At 30.7% G+C, this 5,389-nt stretch overlaps 1 long non-coding RNA gene across 8 annotated transcripts; it reads right to left on the reverse strand.

The window, feature by feature from the left end:
• Nucleotides 1-1,649: 1,649 nt before the first annotated feature.
• Nucleotides 1,650-4,863, reverse strand: LOC110936830. 8 transcript variants are annotated; one of them, XR_004891812.1, is made up of 8 exons: nt 4,695-4,863; nt 4,399-4,476; nt 4,141-4,307; nt 3,091-3,160; nt 2,615-2,686; nt 2,271-2,324; nt 2,073-2,176; nt 1,650-1,953 (listed from the first exon to the last, which is right to left on the reverse strand). It is a non-coding gene; the product is annotated as an uncharacterized LOC110936830 (long non-coding RNA). The 8 variants fall into 8 exon arrangements; XR_002590311.2 differs by having other exon boundaries at nt 3,104-3,160; nt 4,695-4,862; XR_004891813.1 differs by lacking the exon at nt 2,615-2,686 and having other exon boundaries at nt 3,104-3,173; nt 4,141-4,301; nt 4,695-4,861.
• Between the last annotated feature and the right edge of the window lie 526 nt (nt 4,864-5,389).

The following is a 5,389-nucleotide window of genomic DNA, read 5'->3' on the forward strand; positions in this document are numbered from 1 at the left end:
TTGTATAGTAATTTATAAAAAAAATTATATCTTTAAAAAACCCCATGTATTACACGGGTTGAATTTATATATCAAATAATAAAAAATTATATTTTTAAATACCTCATGTATTACACGGGTTGGATAAATGTAATTTTGTATAGTAAATGATAAAAAAAAGTTGTATCTTAAAAAACCCCGTGTGTTACACGGGTTGAATAAATGTAATTTTATATAGTAAATAATAAAAACCTATATCTTTAAAAAACCTCATGTAGTACACGAGTTGAGTTGTGATTAATTTCAGATTTTGATTTCCTGCATTTTCTCTCCTATTAAATAATAATAATTTTTCTCTCCTTAAAATTACACCTTAAGTCATATTCTTATTTTTATAAAACATATTTAAAAAATATATAATATGTTATTTAAAATAAATATATTTAAAACATTTACTGATTATAAAAAGTTAAATATATTTAAAACATATTACTGATTAGAAAGAGTCATAGACAATTTAAATATGTTACCTAAATTTGGATGTAAAAGTATAAACGTAAATATTAAAATAAAATCTCTCTACAATATAATAAAACTATAATGTAATCTATTCCTATATCTAAGGAAATATATTATAAAAATAATAATTTAATATTAATAGTATATTTTCTAAATAAGTTTTTAATCTATACTATATCTCTACGTATATCTCATAATTATATATATTAAATAGTATATCTTTACGTATATCTCATAAATTATTATTTTACCCAAATTTGGATGTAAAAGTATAAACGTAAATATTAAAATAAAATCTCTCTAAAATAAAAAAAATAATAAAACTATAATGTATCCTATTCCTATATCTAAGGAAATATATTATAAAAATAATAATTTAATATTAATAGTATATTTTCTAAATAAGTTTTTAATCTATACTATATATCTCTACCGTATATCTCGTAATTATATATATTACATAGTATATCTCTACGTATATCTCATAAATAATTATTTAATTTTAAATAATTATTTAATTTTAATAGACTAAAAAATAGATGGCTCCAATGAGTGACATGTGTCCCCAAAGTGGTTTCTTTTATTATATAGTATAGATTAACAATTTAGATTTGAGGATAATATTTTATTAAAGTATGATAAGATTTAGTATTAATTTATTATTTATTTAGTTAATATAAGATAAGTATATATTTAAGGATACCACACGTGTCCAAAAGCTGGTTCTTTTATTAGGGCGGTGGGGGTGGCAGAAAATAACGCGTGATAGGAAAAAAATAACGCGTGGAAAATAGAAACCTTCCACCGCCACTGTAACCTCAACGCGTGATAGTTTAACGAAAACACGTTTCCGTGATTTTTTCAACGCCGTGATGATATTATTTTGTGAGGGTAGTTGTTGGTTGGGGGGAAATTGTTGGGTGTGGTGGTGAGTGATGACCACCCCCACTAAAAAAAGTTGTGAGTGATGGAAAAATGGTTGCCGACATGGCGGAACATGATTGGATATTGTGAGTGATGAAATTTTATCACTAGTGACCACCCCCTCCCCTTATAACAGATAGATTTATATATAACTAGGTTAAGGCCCGCGTAATACGCGGGCTTCAACCAAAAACATATTATTTTGATTCAAATCCATCCACCCTAAATAAACATCGTAGAATAAACATTTATTAATATCCAACGTTGGATAAATCTATAAAGATTTACAACTCATTAAAACGTAACTTAAGTGAACCGAGTGGCCTAATAAATAAGAAAAGCCAACTCATGAGTATTATAGATCTCCATTGAATCCCCAAGCACTAATCTCTTGCTAGTATCTAAGGTACTCCGTCATGTTGTAAGTAGATACCTTCTTGGTTGACCCATAAAGATATGCTTAAATTTCCACTCTGTGCCATGTAGATCAAGGGCTAATAAGTCTTGGGTAGGAGTAGCTTGAGTCATGTCCTGAACATATAAATTCAGTAAAACTAAAACATAAATAAAACAAATCATTAATAAAAAAAGCAAGTTTACAAATGCAGGTTGGCACTCGGTTGGGTGCTTTCAGAGCACCAAAAACCCACCATGTCTGCTCATATCTGAAGTTATGAAGACTTTGCAGAAAGAGTGTATGGTTGGCCTTGCGGAGGTTGGCTAGGCATTCATCAAGACTTGTAGGATCACTTTGCTGCACAAAATGAGAAAAAAAAATATAGATCAAAAACCATGATTTTGTTTTAGTTTTTAAACTTTTAGTGAAATTAAATTAAGCAAATTCTTACATCTGCAGGGAGTAAAGTGATTTGGGCATATATTTCATTTGTATCTTATCCAGCCTATAAAAGTCACAAGATTTGCAATTTTAACTTTCTTAATGAATCAATCATTATAAATTACAATAAACCAAACACAACATAAAAGACTAATTTTGCTTCCACTTTTACAAATTACAATATACCAAACACAACTTTTGAGACATCACAAAGAAAACATTTGTGGATTTAAATTATGAATTGCAGAATGCATACAGTGGTACAAACAGAGGACGCTCATTCTATCCAAGTTAATAAGTTTAGAAAGTAATCGCTAACAAAGATACCTAGAAAATAACCATATTTACTATGACCTGAAAATAGGACGTGTGTTCATGGCATTAGAGAAAGTAACATCGGTGAGGGAGCCATTGAACTCAAGCATCCTAACAGTAACAAAAATTGAGAATCATTTCACATTGCAATAACAAAAGTAGAAATTTGCCATATCATTTTGGATGGTTGTCTAATTTTGAATAGCATGTGTGCTGAAAAAACACTCTACAGTCTACACATGATCATTTGCATCAAGTATAGTGGTCAGGTGAACAAAAGTTTTGAAAAATAAAATAAAAACTTCATAAATCGAATTATTTGGATTTTGTTTCATCATGTATTTGTACAGTCATGATTTAAAGCATGTATTAATTTTTTTATTCGAGATCGGCTTACATCTTTTTTCTGTTTTATTTAATGTCTTTTCATTACGAAAGTATTTTTTGGCAATTAAGGCAAAGCCACATTTTAAGTAACGTTACTAATTATAAAAACAGAAGGATTAGACTTATACGGAGAATTCGAACCTCAGGCGCACCGAAGCTCCCGGTCAATTACATCTTCACTGAAGCCCCTACCTATGACTGCCAAAAAAACCTGATTTTTTTTAACAAAACTGCTGGATAGATTAATCCATAGTTCTCAATTGATATGTAGCATGCAGAAACAACATGTCGGCTTAAAACTTTGATTTTGAATGAATTCTATATATATTTACCAGTTGTATGGCTTATTGTACATAGATAGATCTATTCATGCTTCGACCACATAAAAGAATAAATCAAAACTCATAATAAACAAATTATTAAATACTTATAATAGAAGAAACATTTCAGGTTCTTTGAAGAAAAATGAGAATGTAAGAAAACACGATCTGTAAAAGGCAGCGAGGAGATGAATGTTTAAATAGTGACTGGTAAACTTATCACCTCTAATAATCTGTAATTTGTTCATTGCAGTTTGCATACCAAAATGTGTCTTTTTTCTAATCATGACAACCCATCAGGCTCTTCATGAGCAACCCTAAACGGATCAACTTTTTTCATCAGATTAAAAACCATTCCTGAGATTTAAAGTTTTGAACCAACACTTATTTCCTTGAGTAATTTCATACGTATATTTCTGAACAAATGATTGAAAAAAATTAATGCTTCTATAGTTTTTTAACCATTAAATCCTGAGGCAATGAGATGAATCTATTATCTATATTTGATAAGAAATTAAGAATCAAGAACTGAAAACAGGTATATTATAGAAGCGCAAATTGATAACCGAATTTAAAACAAAACGAAGAAGAGAACATAAAAGGGTCAAACATCATATACCTTTTTTCATTGAATAAGATAACCATAGAACAGAAGTCTTGGCATCAATATTTAATAAACTTATGAGCCAAGAAGAATTTTTACAATTTGTCAACAATTAGCCTTTTTCGTCGTTAAGACAAAGCATAAATTCAGAATCTGCTAAATCCAAATCACTTTGGGTAACAAAGTTATATGTATTCAGAATACACCAACAAATGTAGTTAAAGAAGAACTCAAAGTGCCGTTAATCAACTAACCTCATCGCCTGTAGGACCATCATCAAGCAAGAGCACCTCCCAATCTCTGCTTTCGGCAGAATCACTATCGGACCAATCACAAGGCCCCACCGAATCAACATCAGAGTATAAAGGCGAAAAAGTAACATCATGAACCTTCAAGTTCGATGGGAAAACGAAACCTTTAACTTCCAAACGACACAAAACATGCCAGCATCAAACATCAGACGATTTAAAACAAAATCAAACAATAAGAAGATCAAGGAAATCAGACATTACCGTGAATAGTAGGGTATTCGGATATGAAGATCGATTGAAGATTGTCGCAGAGTATTGAGAGAGATAAAGATCGATTCACTGATGTCATCCAAAGGTGAAAATCAAACTCATATAAACAAAGAACATGATATCGGCTATTAAAACCCTAAGAAAAAAGGAATAACCTAATCGATCTTCAAATCATGTAAAATAACTTCATACATCATCACATAACAGTCAATACATAAGAAATCAAAGTACAACGAACGATTCAAACATAATCGATCAATAACATGACGAAAGAAATCAAACATTACCGTCAGTGGAAGATTATTGCGTCTTGAAGATCGATTTAACACAGGATTGAGAGAGATAAAGAGGCAGAGGAATTTTGATCTAGGTTTTGTTTAGAATGCGGATGAACTTTGGAGAGAGAGGGTCAACATAATGAATGATGAGAGATGAGAGAGAAAGCGTACAAAAGAAGCTTCTCAATCCTGGCCTTAGAGCAATGCCACATGTCCTATCATTTGAGTTTTGCCACCTCATTGCCTATGTGGATGCTTAGTTGGCTTGCACCATTGGGTGACATGTGTCCCCCAATGGTTTGCTTTATTAGAGATATAGATTTCAACATTTCACGAAAAACAGATTTTAAATCCCAAATTCAGTACGGTACGTCTAAATGAAAGAAAGGTTTAGGACTCTTTTGAAGAATGGCATGGGTTCCGCATGTCGAAACATAATGCTTCCAAGGGAAAGCCATTATTTAATCAGATTGTCACACTACAAAACTCATCGTGTAAAAACAAATTCAAAAGATGAATTCAGTAAACACAAATGGTTTTTACCCAAGACATAAGGTATCTACCATGAGTGACAAAACAGGCTGGTCGATTTAGGTTGTGATTTGTTAAAAGTATGATATTTTAATGTTGAACAATTCAATTTTATTTATGTGTTCTTATGTTTTATTTTATGTATGAGACAAATATATCGTGAGGCGTGAGCT

Source organism: Helianthus annuus, chromosome 4 (genome assembly GCF_002127325.2).
Source record: "Helianthus annuus cultivar XRQ/B chromosome 4, HanXRQr2.0-SUNRISE, whole genome shotgun sequence".
Taxonomy (NCBI): domain Eukaryota; kingdom Viridiplantae; phylum Streptophyta; class Magnoliopsida; order Asterales; family Asteraceae; genus Helianthus; species Helianthus annuus.